Source organism: Sebastes umbrosus, chromosome 24 (assembly GCF_015220745.1).
Source record: "Sebastes umbrosus isolate fSebUmb1 chromosome 24, fSebUmb1.pri, whole genome shotgun sequence".
In the NCBI taxonomy this organism is placed as follows: domain Eukaryota; kingdom Metazoa; phylum Chordata; class Actinopteri; order Perciformes; family Sebastidae; genus Sebastes; species Sebastes umbrosus.
In genome coordinates this window covers 1232246-1246036 of record NC_051292.1, presented here as the reverse complement: position 1 = coordinate 1246036, position 13791 = coordinate 1232246, and the positions used below count along the sequence as shown (strand labels likewise).

General features: G+C 37.7%; 2 long non-coding RNA genes across 3 annotated transcripts; both read left to right on the top strand.

Annotated features, from left to right (window-relative positions):
• Positions 1-5410: 5410 nt before the first annotated feature.
• On the top strand, positions 5411-8691 carry LOC119483412. Of its 2 annotated transcripts, XR_005205671.1 has the most exons (4): positions 5411-5760; positions 7000-7047; positions 7979-8073; positions 8563-8691. It is a non-coding gene; the product is annotated as an uncharacterized LOC119483412 (long non-coding RNA). The 2 variants fall into 2 exon arrangements; XR_005205670.1 differs by lacking the exon at positions 5411-5760 and having other exon boundaries at positions 6600-7047.
• A 289-nt stretch (positions 8692-8980) lies between these two features.
• LOC119483414 lies at positions 8981-10977 on the top strand. Its single transcript, XR_005205675.1, has 3 exons — positions 8981-9025; positions 10454-10559; positions 10717-10977. It is a non-coding gene; the product is annotated as an uncharacterized LOC119483414 (long non-coding RNA).
• The last annotated feature ends 2814 nt before the right edge of the window (positions 10978-13791 follow it).

Sequence of the window (13791 nt, the reverse complement as noted above, 5' to 3'; positions counted from 1 at the left end):
TAAATGAATTTCCTTGCTGTTTGCATTTAAAAAAAGGTATTGTAGTATAACATGTAGTTTAGACCTGTATTGAAGAGTTGTGTGAGTTTTGAAAGCCTTAAAGGAACAGTGTGGGGATCTACTGGCAGAAATGGAATATAATATAATATTCGTAACATAATCAAATAAGTTTTCATTGGTGTATAATCACCTGAAACTAAGAGTGGTTGTGTTTTCATTAGCTTAGAATGAATCCTTCATATCTACATAGGGAGTGGGTCCTCTTCACGGAGTCCGCCATGTTGCTCCGCCATGTTTCTAAAGTAGCCCAAAACGGATAAACCAAACACTGGCCCTAAAGAGAGACTTTCGCGTTTTTACGTTTCCTGAAGGCCACTATAGTTCTCCGACACCCCAATCCATTGTCATTCCCAGGGCAGGAGGATGGGTTCAACAAACACAAGGCGACCAGGAGACCGCTGTTCGTGTCCCGTGTGTTAAGTTTCATTTTCACATTACAATCGGCTGCTTGTTCCTGTCCCATGTTCACAACGTTCATTTTCACTGTACAAAGTAGTAGTGACGCCAAGGGGCGTGACAAAGCGGCAGTATGTGACGAGTTGGGATGAGAACGCGTTGGACACGCTTGTGAAACTGCAGTAACTGAAACTGTAGTAGTGTTATTATGGTAGGGATGGCCTCTGGCCTCCTTTAAACCGTAAACCTCAGCACCTTGTGAAGTAGTCATTGAGTTATTGGTATTATAGATCTACAATCCCATAGATACTCTCTATTATGATCATTTTGTGGAGAGAAAACCTGATTTCAAACTTGTTTATACCCTTTCTACTCCACAGTTTCTGTTCCCAAATGTGCTACAAACCCAGGCCTGTAAAAGCTAGTTTATCCCACAGCTACAATAAAGTATGTTCATCCTCAGTGGATTCTACTGTGTCTCCTTTTCAAATCGCTGACAGAGCGTAGAGGTTTCATCGCCTCCTCTGTTTCTTTACCGCTTTCTCTGTGTGTTTCCATGGGTAGGTGTGAATGTGATTTTCTGTTTCATCTGCGTGTTCTCCTGAATGATAATCCCTCACTCTTCCCTCCTCACCGTCCAAACTGGAGGACTGTCACGTTTCCCGCTGAGCGTACAGAAGCTTTGAACGCTGAAGAACAAGAGCAACGTTAACATGTTTTAAAATCCATCTGCGTCTGTATGCCGCTGAGTGTCCAGGAGTGGTTGTCTGATTTTTGTTGACGTTAAACCTTTTGTCTGATGGGACAAAAATATATTTTGACGATTGTGCTGCGTGTTCTCTATTTATGACTAGAGTTATTACAATTCAACAAACTCTGATTTTTATCATACAAAGAATATTATTATGGGACTTAATTATTCAGAGCAATATGGGCTTTGAAGGCTACTACCTATATATTTCTAACAAATTCCAATCTTTTTTTTCAGTATTTGCCTCTGATGTCTCGTCTGTAGCCTCTTTATTCTCCTATCCAACAGGCTGCAGACAGAATCTGTTGTTGCATAAGCTCAGTTTTACTCTTTAACGTTGGTGAAGGCAGCTTGTGTTGAGTCAACAGAGGCTTTAAGACTTAAAACCAGTCCGTCTGCTGACAATAAAGTTGCCCTGATTTTGTTTGTTCTAGTCTAATTTCAGCTCTACTCTCTGACTTCCTCTTGTTTTAGTCAGTGTTAGCTCTTTGGTCTTTGTCTTTTTAAGACCTAGACCCATTTTTTAGTCTGTACTTGTTTTTGTTTCTAGACTCTGGTCTTGGTCTTGATGAGCTTTGCTTTGGTTCTGTTTTAATGATTTGCCCCGCGACATAGTCCTAAAATCCCAACATTAGACTTAAGATAAAGAGAAATAGACAATGTTGCATATACATGTTTAGAGAATATCTTTCATTCAGATTCATAAAATAATTTCTGTACAGATTTAAACGTAAACATTCTAAATGTGTCCCAGTTTATTCCTGGTTGCAGTGTATGTGAATGTCATCAACTGACAGGAAGTGTGTGTACAACAGTGTGAGAAAAATAAAGGGTTTTATTAACAGTACAGCATGTAAACATGTTCTAGTAGAAACACAAAATACAAGAATGAGCCTGAAAATGAGCACGATATGGGACCTTTAAAAGACAATACCCACCCAGAAACGGCCTGCTCACCCTGCTACAGAAGGATCTGCTGCCGTACCACCAGACTACAGAGCAGCTTCTTTCCTCCTCAACTCCCTCTCACCCTACACACTCTGCCATGAAAACTACATGTGCTTTGTTTTATTTTTCCTGTGTAGCATAAATAGACTACAACTTAATTTCATTGTGCAACCCTGTGTTGTAGAATGACAATAACAGAACCTTGTACCTTGTGTCTGTGTCTGCTACCAGGAGAGAGACTCAATTGCTGTGGGGAGAGACAGACTGAAGACAAATGTCAGTTGCTGACAAACTGGTTCAGAAGTGTTCAGATGTACTAGATCATTCTGTACAAAATGTCAAATGAGTAATTATCTTCCAGTCTTCCAGGCACAACAATGAGTTCCGTTGACTGAGAGATTGTTGGTAAAATCCATGGTGCTGTCCATGTTTCTGATAAGGCCTACCAGCAGGTCACTGTTTGATGATAAATCCATGGTGCTGTCCATGGTTCTGATAAGGCCTACCAGCAGGTCACTGTTTAATGATAAATCCATGGTGCTGTTCATGGTTCTGATAAGGCCTACCAGCAGGTCACTGTTTGATGATAAATCCATGGTGCTGTCCATGGTTCTGATAAGGCCTACCAGCAGGTCACTGTTTAATGATAAATCCATGGTGCTGTTCATGGTTCTGATAAGGCCTACCAGCAGGTCACTGTTTGATGATAAATCCATGGTGCTGTCCATGGTTCTGATAAGGCCTACCAGCAGGTCACTGTTTAATGATAAATCCATGGTGCTGTCCATGGTTCTGATAAGGCCTACCAGCAGGTCAATGTTTGATGATAAATCCATGGTGCTGTCCATGGTTCTGATAAGGCCTACCAGCAGGTCACTGTTTAATGATAAATCCATGGTGCTGTCCATGGTTTTGATAAGGCCGACCAGCAGGTCACTGTTAATGATAAATCCATGGTGCTGTCCATGGTTCTGATAAGGCCTACCATTAGGTCGCTGTTTAATGATAAATCCATAGTGCTGTTCATGGTTCTGATAAGGCCGACCAGTAGGTCACTGTGTAATGGTGCTGTTCATGTTGCTGAAGTAGCCCACCTCATTGTATGCTGTATAAGGTTCCACTACAGGTCCTCCCCCCTTTATCAATGAGCCATCGGCTCCACGCCTCTCTGGGAGCTCAGATTTGTAGGTAAGTTCTTTGTTTTTTATTTTTATATATTGTATTTCATGCCTGTCCTATAACGAAAACATACAGCATGCACACGTTTTAAAAGTCATTTAGAAATAGTCACAAATTAAAGAATAGAGTGTCTATTTGCACCCAGCCAGCAGCTATTTGGCTATTTACACCTGGCTACGTTGAATATACAGTATACAGTACATATACACATACAGTATTTAGTGTATCCGGGTTGGATGCAAAGAGCATTGTTGGCTTTGGACACCTGGGTGCTTGTCTCTGCCATGCTATATACAACCGGGTATAAATAGCCACATTGTCTCTTCTCCCCCAGGTGCAAAAAGTAATGTTGGCTACTGACACCTGGCTGCTGAATGCATCTGCCATTACAGAATGTTCTGGAAACAACTGTCTTCTTTGCGTGTGAGGGTTGGTATCTTTGGCATGAAAATTGCACAGATTGTTTAAGCACACCAGAAACCCCCTCAAGATAAAAAGCCAAGCTGACTATGAAGGAATGCAGTCCGGGAGGATTTGTGATGCTCATGATGAACATGTGAACGTAAAAGAAAGATTTAAGACAGCGAGCAAGACAGTGATGAAAGAGGGGAGGGATCACACAGGGGAACCTGCTCACCTGAAATAAAAGAAACCATGTGATGCATTTCTATAAACTCACCCAGTAACATTTGATTAGTTTGTTAGTTTCTCTTTTTGTTTTAACTTTGTCACCAGTAGCTGCAGGTTTGACTTCATCAGTGTGATGGGAGACCAAATAACATATTGATATGCTTTTAGGAATGAGTTATTAGAAATACAATAGATATGCAATAATCAACACTGAAATGACCAGGAAATACACAAGTTCTTAAATATCAGGAATGAGAGAGGGATATTTAAGATTTTAAAACATTGATTTCTTTAAATACAGATCTGCAGTTTGGACTTTTCAAAAGGTCATTAGGACTGAATACTGAGGAACCTGCCGAGGCACCTCAATGTTTCTTGAGGCCCCAGGGCTACGGACGTTTCACAGGCCCTTCTCTCCGTTCACAGATGCGGAGGCAGAGTGGGGAATCTCAGGTGGACACCATGGATGCGTGCTCGCGCTGCAGAGGGCAGAGCTAGCAAGCAGGCGCATGTCTGGAGAGTGAACCGGAATAACGTTTAACATTTCTTTACTAATAAAAGTGCTAAAAAACACTTTCATATAACGTTTGTCGTCCTTAAATACAAGTTGCAAATCCTTAGTATCGATACAATCGATTTTTGCATTTCAAATCGATTTTATATCGATATACGTCTCCTGTGAAGGACAACTTGCCGAGTACCTATCGATGTAGTTGGATTGTAGGAATATAAAACGATACATCGATGTAGTAGATGAATCGTTACACCCCTAATATATATGTGCAAAGGTGCGTGTATCTGGCATTGGATTCTATCTTTTATTATTTTTATGTCCGCCTTGTAAAACACTTTGTAATGAGCACTCGTTTTGATAAGTGCTATATAAATAACGATAATAATAACCATAACCATAATAATAATAATCATAATCATAATAATGATTATGATTATTATTATTATCAACCACACAAGATATGTTTGTCAACAGATGAAACCTTCATTGCACAACATGAGACTAGCTACAATTTAGTGTTAAATATTACAATTACAGAGAAAGTTCTGACTTTCTGGAACACATGGTGTTCTTTGTCAAAACTAAGAGCCAATCAGCTCTTTGATGAGGTGACAGCCAGCCGTTTCCCATCATGCTCTGGGTCTTGCAGTCGGTGGAGAGCAACTGCGGTGCCTGGCTCTAAAAACTGCGGCCACCTCCATTTGGTGAGGTTATCGTTGCCCACGTCTGAATGATTTCAGAGCAAGTCGGACACAAATCTAACCGGCATGCATTGCACGGCAATCGCTGGTGATCGATTCTGCGCAGGCTTGGCTCATCTCCAAGGAGCCAATTATCTCTGCCTAAATGTGAACAATTCATAACCCTCTGTGTCAGTATTAAGAAAATGTGTTTGTACTGAAACACGTTTACCATAAAAAAAATATCAACATCCTTCAGAGATTTGGTAGAAAAATGTTTAGGTTGGTCACATAGGAACGTATTTTCCTCAGGGCGTCTCACAGGTTGTGAAATGTTCTTACTTTATGAGCTGCTGCATTCTTTTGTGGTTAATTACTAAGAAAAGCAAGTTACTCAACGGACTGCTAAAGGCCACAAAAAGCCGGTTTGGGGAGTTTTTGAGAATGTAAGGGGCGTGATGAGAAGTACCTGCATAAAAAGAGACAGAGAGAGGCACACAGCAGACACATCTGCCCGAGAGCAGCAACGTCCCAGAGTGGTTCACCACCGACCTCCATCTGCAGAGCTTCATCTCCCTGCTGCTCCACCCGACCTCCAGACGGTAAGACAAGCTGCACACTCTTCCTCTCTCTGCCTGGCTTCAGGTAGACGATGCTTATACACCAACAGGATGACCGCTGGTCTTTAAAATCATTCTGCTTCTATCAAGATGCATCATGGTAACTCAGTGTATCGACAAGAATATTAATTTTGAGTCTGCAGTGACTTCAGGAAAAAAAGAAAAATACTGCACTGCTTATTAAAATGATTTAGAAATATTAATTTTATCATTTTGAGATTCTTTTGGTTACTCTCAAAGTATTTCTGATCTATTAATTCCTTATTCTGCACCAGCTGTTGTTGAGTCTTTTAGCTTGAACACTATGGAATAAAGCCCCCTTCTGTTCCACATTTAAAAAGCTTATTATTACACTGCTTTCATGTTGTTCCTGTTTATTTTGTTTCAGTTCTTTTCATTTGATGAGTTATTCTTGTTATATTTTATGGTGAAACTGAAGTTCCTCATAACATCAACCACTTTTCAGTTTCTTCATTACCTTTAAGTGTGACACACTCAGATGCAAACTGTATGGAAGCCCTGAAAGGCGAGGGAGAATTTTTCTAAGTCTGATCTAAATTATTTTCTCTCCTGTGTTTGTGACTTAAGAACAGGTGGATTATGTTATGCCAGGATAATCTTTTTAAGTTCCTTTTTTTGTCTGTGAAACAGGTAAAACAAATCTCTTGTTTCACAGATGACAAAAAAGGAACTTAGAAAGATTATCTTGGCAAAAAAAAATCCACCTGTTCTTAAGTCATAAACACAGGAGAGAAAATAATTTAGATCAGACTTGGATCATCAGAAAAAACAATTCTCGCTTGCCTTTCAGGGCTTCCGTAAACATGTGTTCATTGGATGATAAAAGAAAAACTGAATTATTATTTATTTCCAAATACGTCAAATTAAACACCACTAGTACTACTGCTATTGATAACAACATGCTTTGCATTTTCTCCACTCACAATCTATATTCATCACCTTCACTCACTGCGACTGCATGGGCCTCATCTAAAAGAGTTCACATGGAGCCTTTTGCAGTCGCAGTAATTTGGTGAACAAGCTACAACTTAAGGTAATCAGTCAGGGTCCATTTAATGGATTTTAGATACAGTAAGAAACCTTTTAATAACCCCATGCAGCATGCAAGAAAGGTTTGATGAGCACTATCCCTTATACTGTATGAATGGATTAAATGAAGTGTGTTGCAGTCTCTTACTATGTGACCTGTATCTCTCCCAGCTCGGGGCTCCATCATGAAGCCGGCTGCACTGCTCCTCCTGCTGGCAGGTAAGCAGCCATTGAAACGTTTTCAGTTGTTTGGGACGCAGATAGGAGCTGGTCTGGTTATTAGGAAATATTAAAGATAATTATTAATATCAATAAACTTCATATTAATAAATTATCAATATATATTAATAATAAGGCACCAATTTGCATTGGTACATAAGCTCAAAAAGACATTAAAAAGACTATCAAAAGTAATTAATAATTATCAAAATAATTATTATTACTATTATCATTATTATATAATTACCCCAATATTTACCTCAAAATTGATAAAAAATGACTTTATTATAAACATTATTTAATAATTATATGCTAAAATAGTATCTAATGGTTAAAATAGGGCCCTGAGGCTGAGAAGCAGCTACTCTTCATCGGAGGTGGAAAACTAAAACTAATAGAAGACACTTCATCACAGGAACAAATCTCACCATTGTGGGACACAAATGTAACCTGGAAGCTAATGTCATGATTCAGGGAGTTTTTTTAGAAATTTCAAAGAAGTTATTTTCTAATTATTATCTATTTATCAGCAGACATGGAAATAAAGTATATCAATTCACTTTGTATTCTTTTCCTGGAAATGTATTAAATAAGCTACTGGGAAATAGTGGAGTACAATTATTAAATAATGTTTATTGTAATTTTTGATAACTTTTGAGGTCAATATTGGGATAATTTGGCTGTTATTCCAAATAAATTTCAAATAGGTTACTTGCTAATTATCACCAAATTACCATGCAATTTGTGGACCTGTAAAATGAAGTGTTTCTAAATGTTTATTTTATTCATTCATTTAATCTTTTACACCCAGAATTCATGACGATGATGAATGTTATTTTAAATCAGAGGTGTGAATTGGGAATAAACAGTGTAAAGTTGGTCGTGATGGATTGATGTATGATGTTTGTTTTGCTTCACATTCATGCTGTAGTTGCTGCCAGCCAGGTCGACCTCAATCTGTCTGAAACGACCGACATCAGCTCGTGTCCCATCAGCTTTTATGGACGCAGTTACACATTCCTGGATGTGAGTAAAATGAAACCATGTTTGTGTTTTTATCTAACAGACAGACTGTTTGACTGTCTGGGAAAAAAATTATAAAAAATGTAAAATGGAGCCGTTCCTCTGTTATTAAACTCTACACAACTAACTGAGCAAACTAAAACCCTGAGATCAATATCAAAGTTCATAGTTCTTTCCAGAAAATATCCAAGAGATGATTATGAAATTATAGAGAAATAACAGAGCCATAAAATAGAGCATTACCAAATTATTATAAGCCTCAAAGAGTAAAACTATAGGTACGAGAAAAAAGGTACGAGAAAGATGTTTAGATATCGTTATTGACTTGTACAGGTTTTATTTTGATTAATTAAAAACCACTTAGAGTTAAACACGGAGAAATAAATGTAACTAACTAAATGTTAAATGAGATGAAACTATGCTGCTGTTGAGTCAAAGTCTTGAAAAGATTAATATTGTTACTTCATCATTGGTGTCTCTCTGGTTTCACAGGTGACCATCAATTCATCTGTTTCAATGTGTTTTAAAAATAACCAATCTGACACCGCACAAGACTGTCTGAAGTTGGAAGATGGAGAAGGTATAAAAGACGTTAGAATGAGGCCAATTAGTGTGCCAACCAACATCAAAGTACCCCCACACATCGATTCCATTTCAACCTGCAGAATTTATATAGAATACAAATTGGGTTCCTCCTTTCCGGTGAGTAATCATCAGTTCCATGTTTTTACACTGATTGACCTTTCAGCCTTTTGTACAACATGAACATTTGAAAGACATTGTGTGGCAAAGGGAACTTTACATCAAAGTTAATTTCTAAAATATGTTGGAAACCATTCCCTAATGTTTTCTGTCTCTCTTCTGTTTATGCTTTCAGCTGGAAGTATTGTTCTACAACCTTGGGACACAAACAGCCGTGGCTGTAAAATCGTATGGCCTTTATACACCTGATGTTGTAAGTATAGATATATCTTCGGCCCCAGAGATGACCCTGAGTCTGTTACCATGGCGACGTATGTCCTCAAACCAATCTGCTTTATGACAAGTGAACTTGATCCTGACCTCAGGCTGTGATTTCAGAAGTTAACCACTGCAAAGTTCATAGCATCTGGTCCCTGAGAGTAGAGCCAGTTGTTCCTCAGTGTTTGACCTTTACAGTTGAGTCTGTGAGCCAGAAGGTCGTTTAACAGGAAGCCTCAAAGACTCAACAACCATCTTGATTTAAAGAATTCCGTCTGCAGCGGGACAAAGACATATTTGGTTTGATTTCCTCATCGAAACAAAGACGGATGTCACAATTCACACATCTCTGTGCTCTATTTGTACAAACCTAAAAATGTTATGATCCATTTTATTGAAATATATTGATGCTTCTGTGTAAATGTGTTAATATTTATATTTAACACTTTTGGCTACATGGCAACCTGTGAAATGGGTTTCAAAGTCTTTTCTGTTGTGCAGTGGATTCTGGAAACATTTTTCATATGACCTTCTGGGTTTTTCAAACGTTGCTGGGTAATATTTGGAAAATGATCTGTGACTTGAATCTAATTGTAATATATGAGATCTACTAAGTGGGACATCATCAGAGATGACTAGCACATAGAAACAGTCACTCATTGATAATATACAATGCAGTGATATACCAATAATGCAGTGACACATGTCTGTAGTATTTGCTCTGTACTTCCACACACTGATTTAAATGAACAGTGACTACGACATCAAAGTGCTTCAGCTTTTATCTTTAGGGTATTTACTGTACATCAACATTAGATGAACAGTGTAGGAATTATGCTTCTTTTTATACACAGTCCCACAATTTCAGGGAACCAACATGTATTTTGAATAAAAGCAGCACTAATGTGTATATTTTTCTATATGAACAATAACTACGAGTAAAAGGAGAGCGGTCCCTGGTAGTGTAAACCCACAGAGAGTTATCACTAACTCTGGCAGCTGTCCTCAGCAAACAAGCTGTGATAACCTCCCTGTGCACGACCTGCCCAGCACCAAACCGCATGAAGAAAGTGTAACATTAAGCAGCTAACAAGGAGCTGGTGGAGACCAACCAGAGCTAAAGGGAGAGTGAATATTGGGCTCACATGACCAGGGGGGCTGTTTGTTTGGGGGCTCTTTTTGCCCTCAAGTGGCCAAAGACGTTGGTTAGAAATAATTATCTTTAATAATTCTGGAGGGACAACTTTGCCTCCTCACTCAGATTCATCCTGCCAGTCTGGTCATCTGAAGCTTAGGCCACCACTGCTCTCACCGTCCCACTGGCCTAAAACTGGAGGAAAATATGTAAAAAGGGGGATTCAAGTCTAAACTGTTCACTCAGTATTACAGTATTAACCTTGATGTTTGTCTAATCCTTTTCTAGAACATGACTGCAACGGTCGATAACTCATCTGTGGGTTCATGGTCGTTTACTAATAATCAGACTTCCAAATCTGTTTTCTTTGATGTAGGCGGATGCAGAGTCTCAGGTAGGCAAATCTGGTGGTTCCCAAAGAAGGGACTGAGACTCTTCAGGGATTCTCTGAACAAAAATTTGATATTTTGTATTTGCTGTTACTTCATTCTCTTAAATTCTGTTGAAGTTTAATATTAAACTAATTTCATAACCCTCCTATCACCCCCCAGATGTCCTTTTCTTAGCCGGTTCAGATATTGAGACGAGCCCAGAAAACTGCTCCAAAGTCATCTGTGATGCGTATGCAGCCGTCAGAACTGTCAGTACATGTGGACCCACGGAGGTTTGCCAGGGCAACAACACGTAAATATGTTTGCTTTATATTTGGAACAAAGTTTGAATAAAGGTTTGACTGACTGATTTAAATGAAGTGCACCATGTGGACTGAAAGCGACTCGTATTCAGACAAACGCCACAAAACAAAGACTTGATGAGAAAGTTCTGATATTATTCGGATTAGAGCTGCAACTAACGATTACTTTCATTATTGATGAATCTATTTCTATTTCTAATAATCAACCAATTAGTTTTGTTTTGATCAGCTGATTAATGATTCAGTCTATAAAACTTAAAGGGTTGCTCCACAGATTTAGCACTGCACTTCAATAACATTCAACATCAGAGTCACGATGGACTGTTTAAAAAAAGATCCAAATCGATGCAGCAGAACCAGATCTTTTACACCGTTAATAATAATAATAATAATAATAATAATGATAATAATAATGATAATAACTGCAAGCAGTAAACCCTTGGACTGAGGTTGCAGTGCAGCTTTTTCTTTCCAATATGTGTCTCAAAATGTGTGTGAAGTTGTAGTTTTTCTTTAATCTGAGGTCACTGAGTGATTGTTCAGATTATTTGTATGGATATGTATGTATGGTTAGGTTTGTTATAGTCCCATTTGCCTTTGTGACAATAGCACAGCCTACTTCTGGTTTGCATTTATTATGACATATTTCTTTAAAGTTAAGAGATACAGATAGTCCCTTTCACTTATTGTCCACACTTTAGACATACTGAAGTCATCAGAGAGGTGCTCCAGCAGTATTGTAGTATTGCTCCTCCTTAAAGTAGGAGACTTGAACAGGACAGATAAAGAACGACATTGTCTCCTTTTTCTGGGAATGATATATTATAGCTAAAAAAAAATGAATGAATTTATGTTCATTTTTATTTCATTTTTATATTTTTTTTCCCCAAGGCAATATTGTTTCAGTTTAGCTTTAGTTTCCTATAATAGCTCTGATAACCACCATGTCCTGGGTTCGATTCTGGTCTTGGGACCTTTGTTGCATATCAGACTGGTCTGTCACATTTCTACACTGTCATCTGTCAAATAAAGGCAAGAAAAATCATTAAAATAAAATGTACACAGCCTAAATGCTACCTAGTGAATGCAGAAACAGAATTTCTGTATTTTAGTGACATGAAGTTAAAGACGTTTATCAGGCTCAGCTGAAAGAAGCTTTGCAGCAAGAAGGTTTTGAGATCCAGCAGAAGGAAAATACTGATGTGAATGTGAAACATTAAAATGGTGATTATCAGATTGAAGTTACTACAAATGAAGATTGTCAGTTGAAATTGTGGCTGTAATTACACTGAGGAATGCTGTTGTACCATTATTATGTTATTATTAATATTAGCAACAAAAAAAACACGAATAAAGGGAGTGGGAGAAAACTAACTTGAGTTTCAGTCATTTATTCTTTCATTCATTTTGTTTTCTTGAACCTTGTCCTCAAAAACATCTTGATGTGTAATCTGAAGTGACTAGGCCCCTAAAATGTAACACATTAAAGAAAATACACAGATGGCCCATCTTCCAAAGCAACTGATCTTCCCATTATATTGTCCAATATCACCATCAATAAATAGATTTAATTTTGAGCAGCCAATAACAGCTAGCTGATTATAACTGTGTAGATGGTAAACCAGTCAGCCATTTTGTGCATAATACAAACAATCAGGCAAAGTTACTACTTTAGTTCTTGAAAGTTCTCTGTCTTGATCCCGTCTGTTATGTAAAATCACAGACAGTTAACCACTGACGTTGACTGATCTTTGGCCTACTTGGCTCCTAGTTTGGGTTCATTTTCCAAATGATCATGACAACAGCCTTTCCTTTCTATTGAACACATGTTGGTGTTAAAGAGCACTTACATTAAGTTCAGCAAACTACTCTGTAGAAGAAAGAATTCAAAGAAAAACAGAAAGAAATGAAAGAATGAAAGGAAAAGCAATTATTAAAAATGAATAAAATAAAGAAATAAATTTACCTTCCTACCCTGTTAAAAGAAATAAATAAGAAATAATTCAAAGAAAGAAAGAAAGAAATTGACCACCTTGTTAAAAGAAATAAATAAGAAATAATTCAAAGAAAGAAAGAAAGAAATTGACCACCTTGTTAAAAGAAAGGAATAAGAAGAAATAATTCAAAGAAAGAAAGAAAGAAATTGACCACCTTGTTAAAAGAAAGAAATAAGAAGAAATAATTCAAAGAAAGAAAGAGAGCTACCTACCTACCCCTGAAAGAAAGAAAGAAAGAACGAATTTAGGCAGAGAGTGAAACAGATGAGAATGAAAAGTTTCATCATCCAGGTGGGCAGGTAGAGGGAGCTGTTGTGTTGGGACTGTAGAAGCTGCTTCAAAGGGCTGAAGAGGGTATAACTGCACTGTAACACTGCTCAGGACGGTTCAAGTCTATCAGTTTAAATACAAATAAAAGAAGAAGAAGAAGAAGAAGGCAGGCCACGTTGGAGCTCAATCACACCGAGAAAGGACAAAGTTTGCTTTTGTTGTTTGGGAGGTTTGTTGACAGCGTTTGTGCAGAGAGGACATCAGTTTCAAGTAAGTTAAAGGTCTTGAAAATCAATAAAAAATCTATCAGGTAACGTTCAATTTAGGTTCTGCAGCGTTAAAGAGAACATAATTAGCCTAATAAGCTTAATCACATTGTATATTGTATAACTTCATTTAATAATATTAAATGGGCTAGTTAAAATAAGTTGTCTAACTCTTCAGGCAGGTTACAAAAAATGTTTTTACTTAACAAATAATTATATGAATCTGTAAAAGCCAAGTGAATCATCAAAATATAAAACCCATTATAGTGGCATTTAGATGAGATTAACAGATTATTGATAGATTAATAATTAATGTTTGCTCTATAAAATGTCAGTTAATGTCATATTGCACTAAGAAAACAATAAAATATTCATATTTGAGAAGCTGAAACAAAGAAA